The following is a 13,735-nucleotide window of genomic DNA, read 5'->3' as shown; positions in this document are numbered from 1 at the left end:
GTTCAAGGTATTGTGTCCTAACTTACGGGATGTGATACTCCGATATCTCGAGATAAGAAAATCTTTAACAATCGTTTTGAGCTAATTCAAGCATTTTTAAGATCAATGTTAATAAAAAAAGATCGTATTTCAAATCCATTCCCCATTTTTTAACTTTTGACATTAAGACACCAACTAATCAATTCGGCACCAATTTTTGGGCGTGTCGGAGGTGCTAATCCTTCCTCACATGTAACCGACTCCCGAATCCTTTTCTCTAGAGTTTCGTAGACCAAAAACACCGTTTTAGTAAACTAAAATGTTTTATTAAAACAAAGGTGATCCGATCACACCTAATAAAGATCGGTGGCGACTTCCGTTTTAATTTTCACTTTCGAACAAAGTCGTTTCCCGTTTTCAAACAAAATGGTTTCAACAGCTTGGCGACTCCATTGGGGAATATGGAGAGTCGAGCCATAAATTGATTAGTTTTTGTCCTTCGTCGAAAATTAAAAATTCGTTTTAAACTCACGATCATTTCATTGCATCATTTTTGTGCATTTCCTCTGTGTGGTTTTTGTCTCTTTATATGATTGGCTTTTTGTTTGACTCTTTTAAGTATACTTTTGCACATCATACTGCATAATTGGTCAATTTTACCCCTTTAAGTGGGAGTAAGAAACTACTCCTTCGTGAGGTCTTCACCTCCGTATAGGATAGTGGGTCGCTTTCGGGATACATCCGTACCTATGTCTTCGTGAGGTTTTCATCTCCGTATAGTCGTAGGAAAATGTATTCCCCTGAATTGAACTCGGTCCGTATGAGCCTATAATGGGTAAGGATCGAGGAATCTGCCGGTTCAGGTACCTTTACTTTAGAACCGAACCACATGTAATGAGCTTTAAGAGCCTACCCTAGGTAAAACCACACCAAACCTTAGTGGTTACCCGAATAGGTGCTTAATTATTTCCTGTTTGCTTTGAGTTTTATTCTTTTTTTTAATACTGACTTGTTGTGTTTTGTTGTTATTGCATGACATCTCATCATAAAAATATGTTGATTCACGTTCGGTTACTAGATAGAAAAGCTTAACATGGAAAAATGATTTCTTGATAGAGTGGAGGATAATGCGGCCGTCCGAGTGTGGTCCAAGAGAATGTAACAAGAGAAAGGAGATAGTTTGACCGAGGGATATGAATCGGAGTTGTGGGATTTCACTCGCATCAGTGTGACTCAGAACGACCTGCAAGAATTAAGGGATATATGGAATAGTTGGAATAGCGAGGTCAAGTAACTTTTTTACTGTAACTACGGCGACCTACCCTATTTGCTCGACGTAAAATTGGACAAGTACTTGTTCCGGGCCCTCGCGCAGTTTTGGAACCCCGCTTACAGTTGCTTCACCTTCGGAAGAGTCGATTTAGTACCTACTGTGGAGGAATACATGGCGTTACTTAATTGCCCAAAGATTCAGGCCGACAGGGCCTATTCAAGACCTGTCAACATCCCTCCCTTTTCGAAGAAATTGATGAATATCACGGGGATGAGCGAGCAATGAGTTGCTTCTCGCATCAAGCAAAAAGGGGATAGTAAGTGTATTCCTTGGAGAAATTTGAGGGACTTGATCCTTGCACACCCGGATTCGAAGAAAAGGGTTGACGTTTTTACCTTAAGCCTCTACGGTTTGATCATCTTTCCTAAAGCACTAGGACACATAGATGAAGCTGTCTCAGATTTATTCGATCGACTTGATAAAGGTACCACACCGGTCTCGGCAATCTTAGCAGAAACTTTCAGATCCTTGAATGCATGTCGGAGAGTGGGCGAAGAAAGATTTATTGGTTGTGCACAGCTTCTATTAGCTTGGTTCCATAGCCATTTTTGGAAGGTGGAAAAGGTCTCCTATCGGGTTTTCTCCAAGGACTATTCCCCACTAAGGGAATTAATGGCCACAGCGAGGCGAGACGACATCTCAGAAGAGAAATGGATAAATATTCTCCAGAATTTGTGAGCCGAAGATGTTGAATGGAGGGCTTCGTGGTTGATCCCTGACAAGATCTTATATCAGTGTGGTGATTTTGACTGGGTCCCTCTGGCTAGAATATAGTAAGCCGTTAGATACGCTCCACTGATGGTGTTCAGGCAGTATCGATCAAGGCAGTTTATACCAGTGGCACAAGGGTTGGCACAATGTGAGTTTCCCTATAAAGACAACAATTATAAGAGGAAGGTTCGTGAGATATTAGATGCTTGGAACCGAACTCGAAGAATGAAAGGATTCACCACGGGTTCGATGACGACCCCTGAGTATGAATGGTGGTAGGGTAAGAGAGTCAACGACAACATCCCTAGGCCGAATCAAGGGAACACTCAACCAATAGAGGAGCATTTACCAGTCATCCCATCCGAGTTAAAGATCATTAAGTAAGACTTCGAGAAAAGGAACTCGAAGTTGGGGAAGAAGAGAGAGTAACTAGAAGAAGAGAAAATAAAGTTGGGATTAGACGTCGATATCCACAAGTTAGAGGCCGAGAAATTGAAGAACGGAAAGAACAAGGACGATGAAGATTTGGATAGTCTGAAAACTGATTACAAGAAGCTGCGTATGTCGATAAGAATAGCCGGTTTAGGTAAAATGTCAGAGCAATGGCGTCAAGAGATTAAAGAGGAAAAGACTAGAGCCGACCATTGGGAGAAAAGGTTTCAAGATGCCTGAGTACGAAAAGACACTCTGAAAAAGAGTTTGTTAGAAAGCCAAAACGAAAAGGAGAATTTACGAGCTCGGGTGGCTGAATTGGAAAGATCACTACATCAACATCGTAGCCGTAATTCCGTAATTGAGCTGAAGGCTAGTCTGAGTAGGATCGAAGAGTTGAAAGGGAAAGTAGAGGAACTCGAGACTGCACTACGGGATAGCAAAATTTGAATGGAACTTCTTGAGGCAAACAACGACCATTGCAGGGAACAGCTTCACCGTTCTCAAGACCAGATTAGAGATAGAGACTATGTCATGGGCGAAGCTGTGGCTCAGGTTCGGGAGGTAGCCGATCACTTGCAAACCTTGGCAGTTCAGGCTGATGTATTAGCTTAAAGTACGAGTCAGAATCAGATCGAGGCCGAAGCTTAGCTTGGCTTCTTAGGAAGGTTAAGGCTTTGGGCATTAGGGCAAAGTCGTATATGTAATCATTCGTTCTATGTAAAAAAAATTTTCTTCTAGTAAAGTTCTTTTAATGAAATTGGATCGGAATCAACGCCTCTTTTTGCATTCATTCATTTTCATTACATTTCATCATATGCATTAAATTTCATGAAAAGACCCTGATTAAACAAAATTATTTCAGTTAATCTGGAAACCAACAAGAATCAACCAATCAAACACAGCTACAATACCCATCGTAAAACTAAAATAATGGACAGAGATTAGAAAGACTAGAACAAATACAAAGGGATATGCAAGAGCAATTACAAGCAAAAATGCAAGAGCAATTAGCAAGAATCTAACACGACATGAGGGAACAAATGCAAGAATCCCAGAATAACATGATAAGTCAGTTGGCACAGTTGCTAACAAAAGAACGTGAAAAAGGGAAGAGCAATGCGATCAATTCAGGGAACGATAATGAAGACCCTATCTATCCTCCAAGCTTTGCTCTGGTAAACACTCAACCACAACCGGAGGAGCACCCACGAACGGTACATGTCACTATTAGGCCCCAGCAGTACTAGGCCGGTGCCTCGACATTGATGAATGTTCCTACAGGTTCAGGCTCTAATCCCGAAGATAATCCAGCTAATCCATTTGTCCCGGACCTTGATGATATGGCAGAAATGGAGAAATGAAAAGTAGAACTGGCAAAACAACTTGATGACCGGTGTAAATGGCTTGAAGAGAAATTTAAAGCAATGCAGATTGCTGATTATCGTAGCGGGATCGATGCTAAGGACTTAAGCTTGGTCCCAAATCTGGTGCTCCCACCAAAATTTAAAACCCCTGAGTTTGAAAAGTACAACGGGACTAGCTGCCCTGAAGCTCACATAACGATGTTCTGTCGAAGAATGACAGGATATGCTAATAATGATAAGCTATTAATTCACTGTTTCCAAGACAGTCTGATCGGGTCAACGGCCAAGTGGTATAACCAGCTAAGTCGTACTCAAATTGGTTTGTGGAAGGACTTCGTTCAAGCTTTCATGAGACAATACGGTCACGTGACAAACATAGCACCCGACAGAATTACATTACAAAATATGGAAAAGAAGCCAAGTGAGAGCTTCAGGCAGTATGCCCAACGATGGAAGGAGATAGCGATGCAAGTTCAACCACCTCTCTTGGAAAAGGAAAAACCATGCTTTTTATCAATACCCTGAAGGCCTCATTCATTAACCATATGTTGGGAAGTGCTACTAAGAGCTTCTCGGACATAGTGATGTTTGGGGAGATGATAGAAAACGGGGTAAGATGTGGGAATATTGAAGTAGGGGAAAGTGCCAAGAGATCGGCTCCAAGAAGGAAAGAAAACGAGATGAACAATGCGAGCGTATACAATAAAGGTTATTCTAAGCGAGTCACAGTGAGCCAGCCGAGGGTAGTAACTACTAACCATTAGGGCTCTACAAGACAAGACTCCAACCTGAGGCCTAACACAGAAAGAGTTCAGTTTACACCAATCCTAATGACGTATAGGGAGCTTTACCAGAATCTGTTCGATGCACATATTGTGTCCTCATTTTACCTAAAACCTATGCAACCTCCACTTTCCAAGTGGTATGATGCAAACGCGCAATGCGAATACCATGCAGGAATCTCAAGACACATGATTGAGAACTGCACTGCTTTCAAAAAATTAGTTGAAAGGTTCATAAAGATGGGCATTGTGAAGTTCGATGATCCCACAGGACCTAATGTGGCAGGGAATCCGTTACCCAATCATTCAGACAAAGCGATAAATACGATAATTAAAAATAGAAAGAAAAGAGCCAAGATAGACGTAGCAGAGGTGAAGACTCCGTTGAGATTGGTTTGGAAGAAAATGGTGGAAGAAGGTTTAGTTACACAAGATTTAGGGGAAAAGCCCGAAGGAGCAAAGTACTACTGTGAATTCCACGACGAGGAGGGGCATGAGATCCAAAAGTGCAATGAATTTAAGGCACTGGTACAGAGATTGATGGAAAATAAAGAGATTGGATTCTTTGAGTATATTGAGAGCCTGGAAGGAGAAGATGTACGCGCTTCAGAAGGAGGGTAAACCAACAAAGTCCCCAGGGGCAATCGCCCAGTGGTAATCATATCACGACCAAGAATCAGTGAAGTGGGAGTACCGACTGTGCCAAAGGTCATAATCCAAAAGCCCGTTGCTTTCCCTTATAAAGATAGCAAGAGTGTGCATTGGAACTATGACTGTAACGTGACAATCCCGGAAAAAGAGAACCCGGTTGGCACTTCAAAGGAAGGTCAAGATGAAGGTTTCTATACACGAAGTGGAAGGCATTATACCCCGAATACAAAAGCAGAATCAGTTAAAGGAAAATCCGTGGTTGTTGAACAAAGAAGAGAAAAGATAACCAGACCAGAATCACCTGTCAATGAGCCTGTGACTGAAAAAGAGGCTAAGGAATTCTTAAAATTCTTGAAGCACAGCGAGCATAGCGTTGTGGAACAATTGCACAAACAGCCAGCTCACATATCGGTACTAGCCTTGCTCTTAAGCTCAGAGACATATCGCAGTGCATTGATGAAAGTGTTAAATGAAACATATGTTGCGGATGATATCTCTGTTAACAAACTCGATCGTCTGGTCAATAACATCAGTGCTGATAATTTTATTTTCTTTAATGATGATGAAATACCACCGGGAGGTATGAGATCTACAAAGGCCCTGCATATCACCACTCGTTGCAAATGACACACGTTTTTGGGGGCACTGATTGATAATGGATTAGCGTTGAATATCCTGCCCTTATCCACATTAAATAGATTGCCAGTGGACAGCTCTAACATGAAGACATGTCAAAACATAGTAAGAGCATTTGACGGTACTGAAAGAAAAGTGATGGAAAGAATCGAGATACCTCTCTTGATTGTCCCAAATACATACGATGTGGACTTCTTGGTAATGGATATCAAGCCTTCGTATAATTTCCCGTTGGGGAGGCCATGAATTCACTCGGCGGGGGCAGTGCCGTCGTCACTACACCAAAAGTTAAAGTTGGTAACTGAGGATAGGCTGGTAACGATAAACACGGAGGAAGACATCATTGCATCTGTTACCAGTAACGCGCTATACATGGGTACGGACGATGAGGCGATAGAGTGTTCCTTTCGATCACTAGAATTTGTCAATGCTACATTTATTGTCGAAAGGAACAAGATTCCAATGCCCAAAATATCCAAAACTACGAGAACGGGCCTACGATTAACAGTCGAAAAATGAGCCCTGCCAGGAAGAGGACTTGGAAGATGCCTCCAAGGAAGGATAGAGGTACTAGTGTTAAGGGAAAAATGAGACCGCCTTGGCTTAAGATTTAAGCCAGATGTGAAGCAAAAGAAGAAATAGCTGGAGAAAAGGCAAAAGATGAGAAGAGCGCGTCTGCGTGGTGAGGAGGTCAAATGGGAGCCGATGACCTTTCCTCATTTATCTAGAACATTCGTGTTAGGAAGGACTATTTACTCCAAAAGAAGATCGACAAGGAAAGAGTCTTCCGAAGAAATGTTAAACAGTTGAGCATTAATGTCATATCCGAAGGGAAAACTGAAGAGAATTTATCTGGAATTCGCCTTTACATCCTTGGAAGTGTTTTGAGCAATTGGATCGCGGAGGAAATCCCTGTAACTTTTAGGATTAACTCAGAGTAATGTTCAAAATAAGCTTATTGCTCTAAGCCTAGGGGCAATAAGAATTCTTTTATGAAATAGGCATATGTCCAAATATCGTTATTTCAATAAAAAATACATTTTTGCGTATCATCTTAAGCAAATATTCTTTTATTCTTTCTACTTCATTCATAATCATACCACACAAATCAAATATTCTTAGATTCTTTTGTTATTTGGATTTCTTTCTTCATCCATAACAGGTCTCCAGATATCAATGATATGAGTAACGTTGCCACTAACTCAGAGACTCCTTTCGAGCAAGATTTTTGTATGGATGACACTAAGGATTTTGAGGATGACCAAAATTGTAACCTATCTCTTGATTTGTTAAGGATGGTAGAACAAGAGGAGAAACAAATCCTACCTTACAAAGAGTCGGTGGAAATTGGTAGCTTAGGAGAAGGAAAAGAGGTGAAGATTGGAGCTAGTATCACTGCAAAAACAAAGTGAAACCTCATCGAGTTACTCCGAGAATTCAAAGATAGTTTCGCATGGTCATATTAAGACATGCCCGGTTTGAACATTGATATCGTGGTACATCGACTCCCCATAAAAGAAGAATGCAGGCCGATTCAACAGAAACTCTGAAGGATGAGACCTGATGTTTTGTTGAAGATAAAGGAAGAGGTCAAGAAGTAATTCGACGCCGGTTTCTTACAAGTGGTCAAGTACTCAGAATGGGTAGCCAACATAGTCCCAGTTCCTAAGAAAGATGGGAAGGTACGAATGTGCGTGGACTATCGGGATTTGAACAAAGCCAGCCCAAAAGATAATTTCCCATTGCCTCACATTGATACACTAGTAGATAACACGACAGATTACTCACTTTTCTCCTTCATGGACGGCTTCTTGAAATACAACCAGATAAAAATGCATCCTGAAGACATGGAAAAAAAGACATTTGTAACCATGTGGGGAACGTTTTGTTATAAGGTGATGCCATTCGGACTAAAAAATGTAGGAGCAACATATCAGATAGCCATGGTAACTTTGTTCCATGACATGATGCACAAGGAGATCGAATTTTACGTTGACGACATGATTGCAAAATCCAAAATAGAAAAGGAGCATGTGCAAGTCCTGAGGAAATTATTTTTAAGGTTGAGGAAGTTCCAGCTAAAGCTTAATCCCGCAAAGTGTACCTTTGGGGCCCAGTTAGAAAAACTGTTAGGATTCGTAGTCAGTGAAAAGGGGATTGAGATTGACCCAGATAAAGTCAGGGCCATACAAGAATTACCTCCGCCACGCACTCAAAAATAAGTTCAAGGTTTCCTAGGAAGACTAAATTACATCGCTCGGTTCATCTCACAACTAACGAAGAAATGTGACCCGATATTCCGTCTCCTTAGGAAGCATAACCCAGGTGTTTGGGATGAGGAGTGCCAGAAAACTTTTGACAAAGTCAAGCATTATTTGTCCAATGTCCCAGTATTGATGCCACTTTGCCCGGATAAACCATTGATATTGTACTTGGCAGTGTTCAAAAACTCCATGGGATGTGTGCTAGGCCAACATGACGAGTCGGGAAGAAAAGAAAAAGAGATATACTATCTCAGCAAGAAATTCACGGAATGTGGGATGAGATATTCATCAATCGAAAAGTTGTGTTGTGCTTTGATTTGGACAACCCGAAGACTGAGACAATACATGTTATACCACGCGACTTGGCTCATCTCAAAAGTAGACCCTTTGAAGTACATGATGGAGTCAAATGCTTTGAACGAAAGGATGGTTCGTTGGAAAATTTTTCTTTCTGAGTTTGATATAGTCTACGTAAACCAAAAAGTTGTAAAGGGGAATGCAATAGTAGAATTTCTGGCCAGTAGAGCTCTAGAAGATTATGAGCCGTTGAGGTTTGATTTTTCGAATGAGAATCTAATGTATATTGCGACCATGGAAGAGGACTCTCAAGAAGGCCATCCTTGGAAGCTAAATTTTAACGGAGCTTCAAATATTGTGGGTAACAGAATCAGGGCAGTTTTGGTTTCCCAAAATGGAGATCATTATCCTTTCACTAGTAAATTGGATTTTGACTGCACAAATAACATGGCGGAATACAAGGCATGCATCATGGGCATCCGTGCAGCCATGCATAGAACGCTAGATCAAGGTATTAGAAGTATACAGAGATTCTGCATTAGTGATCTATCAGCTTAAAGGTGAATGGAAGACAAGGGACCCCAAGTTGATCAATCACTGAAGGCTGGTTCTTGAGTTAATTGAGGATTTTGATGATATCACTTTCTGCTACCTCCCACGAGATGAAAATCAGATCGCTGATGCCTTAGCAACCTTAGCTTCTATGATTAAAGTGAACAAGCAAGAGGATATAAAGCCCATCTAAATGAGTATTTATGAGGCTCCGCTCATTGCTGCAACATCGACGAAGAAGAAGAAAAAGATGATCGTCCTTGGTATCAAGATATTTTGCGATATGTGAGGAATAGTTAATACCCAGACCAAACGACCGAAAATGATAAGAGGATATTAAGAAGGTTGGCCAGTGACTATGTCTTAGATGGAGAGATCCTATATAAAAGAAGGAAGGATCAGGTACTCCTAAGATGTGTGGATGCTGTTGAGGCTAAGCAAATCTTGGAAGAGGTTCATGAGGGTGTTTGCAGAACGCACGCTAATGGTTTCACAATGGCCAGACAGATCATGAGATTAGGATATTATTGGTCCACTATGGAAGGAGATTGTATCAACTATGCCAAGAAGTGCCATAAATGCCAAATTTATGGAGATAAAATTCATGTACCTCCTTCACCCCTTCATGTCATGACTTCTCTATGGCCTTTCTCCATGTGGGGCATGGATGTCATAGGACCGATATCACCGAAAGCATCTAATGGACATCGATTCATCTTTGTAGTTATAGATTACTTCACCAAGTAAGTAGAGGTTACTTCTTACGCCAACGTCACAAAGTCAGCAGTCAGCAAGTTCTTAAAGAAAGAAATCATATGTCGATATGGGATGCCTGAAAGGATCATATCAGACAGTGCACTGAACTTGAACAATATCACGATAGTGGCAGTCTGTAGCCAATTCAAGATCAAACATCATAACTCGTCACCGTATCGCCCAAAGATGAATGTTGCAGTGGAAGTGGCCAATAAGAACATCAAGAAGATCATAGGAAAAATGACCGAGACCTATAAAGATTGGCACTAGAAATTACCATTTGCCCTTTATGCCTACCGAACGTCAGTCAGAACCTCTACCGAGGCGACGCCTTTCTCTTTAGTTTATGGAATGGAGGCAGTTCTGCCTATTGAGGTCGAGATTCCCTCTTTACGTGTGCTTTCAGAACTAAAGTTAGATGAGGCAGAATGGGTCCAGTCTCGATATGATCAGCTGAACTTAATTGAAGAAAAGAGACTAAAAGCTATCCGTCATGGTCAAATGTACCAAAAGAGAATGATGCGGGCTTATAATAAGAAGGTTCGCCCTAGAGAATTCCATAGGGAGACTTTGTTTTGAAAAAGATCCTCCCCATACAAAAGGACTTCAGAGAGAAATGGATGCCAAATTGGGAGGGACCTTATGTGGTAAAAAAGGCTTTCTCTGGAGGAGCCCTGATTTTGGCCAAGATGGATGGCAAAAGCCTGCCTAATCCTGTGAATTCAGATTCGGTCAAGAGGTACTTTACCTAAAAAAAAAATAGAGAGGCCAAGGCGAAAACCCGTAAAAGGGCGCTTTGAAACCAAAGGGGTTAAATTGAAAACCCATGAATGGGCAATTCAAATTTTGATCGAAGATGGGACATGCGGTAGTCTTGTCTTCTCTGAATTAACAAGAAGGAGGGATGCTACATATTGGGGCATCAACAAAGTACCCTTGGTCATCCAAACACATACCAAGTTTTAAAAGTTCCTCAAGAGGATTTGTGTTACGAAGCTCATACTACGATATCTAGAGCACTTATTCTTATCTCATTCATTTTGTATTTTTTGGCAGAATATGCTATCTTGATTAATTTATTAATTCTCATTTTGTATCTTAGTAAATTTGCTATCTCGATTACCCTATTCATTTTGAGCTTTGCTCTCAATAAAATTACATTTTGTCTAATGCGATAATCTTTTTCAAGCGTTTTTCGTTGAAATGATGATTAATGGACTAATAATATTCAAAAAAAGAGTTCTGTATATTACTTTGAAATGCTTCTAAATGATACAAGGACCTGAAACATGATTAATTAGTTTGAATCACCCTGTATTCAAAGGTTGGAAACATTGGGGAAATAATAGCCCAAATTGTGATTATTTTTTCGGGTTTTCTGCCAAAGATACCAGTTGAAGAAAAAGATAGAGTAATATGTCAATGATAAAGCCTCGATGAATGACAAGTGATATCAAATTAAGCATTAAAAAATGACATTTTTGTATTCATGCAAACATCATTCATACACATTTAGCTAGGAGCATTTGATTCATTCTGATCATGACGTTCTAATCATTTGGCATAAATAGGCCCATGAAATAGATTCAATAGGTCATGTTCTCCAAGAATGGTGTAACAGACCAAAAAAAATCAAAATCCTACATCCCTGAAGATGCAGTGGGACGGATTGAAATCACCATGACGAATTTTGTCTCCCTGAAGTTTTAGTGGAGTAGATTGAAGTGGCGAATCTTGTCTCCCTGAAGTTGTAGTGGAGCAGATTGAAGTCACGAATCTTATCTCTCTGAAGTTACAGTAGAGTAGATCAAAGCTACAGATTACAGAGTCTTATCTCTCTGAAGTTGCAGTGGAGCAGACTCAATATAGAGCAGACTCAATATAGCAAATCTTATCTCTCTGAAGTTACAGTAGAGCAAATTAAAGCTATAAATCCTATACCTCTGAAGTTGCAGTAGGTTGGATCAAGTTACCATGGCGAATCTCATCTCCCTGAAGTTACAGTGGAGCAGATTAAAGTCATAGAGTCTTATCTCCCTAAAGTTGCAGTGGAGCAGACTCAATATAGCAAATCTTATCTCTCTGAAGTTGCAGTAGAGTAGATTAAAGCTATAAATCTTATACCTCTGAAGTTGTAGTAGGTTGAATCAAGTTACCATGGCGAATCTCATCTCCCTGAAGTTACAGTTGAGTAGATTAAAGTCACAAACCTCATCTCCCTGAAGATGCAGTGGAGCAGGTTGAAATTACAAGTCTTATTTCCCTGAAGTTGCAGTGGAGCAGACTAAAGTTAGTGAATCTTATTTCCCTGAAGTTGCAGTGGAACGAATTAAAGCTATGAGTTACTGGTCCTAAACCTCTGAAGTTGCAGTAGGTCGGATCAAATTTATCATGGCGAATCTTATCTCCCTGAAGTTTTAGTGGACTGGAACGAGGCTATCAAAGAAGTTAAGATTCGGCGAGACTAGGCAAAATTGGCCATTTTGGAGTCTTTGCTCCATTCTCGTTATATGACAATGAGTAAAGAGGGGCAGCTGTAATGGCCAATTTTTGGCCTAGGCAAATAAATAAAAAATAAAATCCAAATAACCAAATTAAAGTCCATTTTACAAACCAAATCAGCCCAATAATACAATACCCAAACCCATACAAACCAAACCAGCCCAAATTTTAAAACCAAATACAAAACCAAACTACCTAGGCCCATTTCTAACCCTAACCCAACAACACTTTCAGAAAACAAAGAACCCTAGCACTGTAGCCGCCGCTCAGCCCCCCCTACGCACGCCACCACCGCCATCGCTGGCCACCACGCGTGTCTGACACCTACAAAGAAGGATTCACACGCAAACAAAAAGAAACAACGAACAAGAGGACAAAAATGATAGCAAACAAAAGAAAAAACAACGAAGAAACAGACAAAGAATAGAAATTGAACGAGTATGTATTCGGCTATAAAAGCCATTTTTGTTCCCTTTGTATTTTTTTACACGCATTAAGCAATCAAAATAGCAAAAAACCAAAAAAGGTTGGTTTTATTTCCATTTTCGTTTTAAGTTCTGAGTTCATTTATTCTATTTTTTATTTATTTTTTATACAAAAATAACTAAAAGTAAAAAGAAGGAAAGGGAACTTACCAATTTACTCCGTGGTCGCGCCATCAGAGCCTCCTTCTCTGTCACTGGACTTGAGTCTAAAAGGAAGAGAGGGGTCTTCTCTTCTCGATCCTTTCGGGGCTAAAAAAGGGAGGGGCCTTTAGGCACGTTTAAAAAGGGGCTAAAGGGCCTATTATCACACCTCCGACCACCGCTTATGGCGGCCGGTGCAGAGGTGAACCGCATCCTCATTGACCAGAGGAAAAGGGGAAGGGAGAGAGAGCAAAGAAGCTTTCTGTTTTAAAAAAAACTGAGGCTGAAAATGAATTTTGTAAAAAAAATTGGGTTTAAATACAACCCATAAAACGACGCCGTTTTTGGGTGTGTGTCCAGGCGCCAAAACGGCACCGTTTTGGACCACCCGTGCGCGACCCGACCCGCCATTAAGGGGATCTGCGTGTTTCATCCTTTTGGGGTTTATTTCATACGTGGTCCCTCCACTTTTGGGGTGCACTGCAATCGGACCCTTGTTTGTTTCTTTTAATTTTTTAGATTTTAGCCAAACAATTTTATTTTTGATACACCTTAGTCCTTTGAAACACTGCGCATAGAGGGTTGGGAATATGTTCCTAATCAATCCCTCGTTCTTTTATGTGCGCTTCACTTTGGTCCTTAATGCCTTTTTTATTTATAATTTTTACCTCTAAGTTTCTATTTAATTTCAGCCTAGTCCTAGTCTATTAATTAATTAATTAATTAATTTATTCAATTTTTTTGGGACTATTTTTTATTATTTATTTTAAGTTTGTAGTCTTACATTATTCATTTTAAAAGTCATATTATTATTATGTATATTAAGTTTTTTTTTTTACATTTTTTG

The sequence above is a fragment of the Gossypium hirsutum genome, chromosome A11, assembly GCF_007990345.1.
Source record: "Gossypium hirsutum isolate 1008001.06 chromosome A11, Gossypium_hirsutum_v2.1, whole genome shotgun sequence".
Classification (NCBI taxonomy): Eukaryota; Viridiplantae; Streptophyta; class Magnoliopsida; order Malvales; family Malvaceae; genus Gossypium; species Gossypium hirsutum.
Note: the sequence above shows the minus strand (reverse complement) of the source record.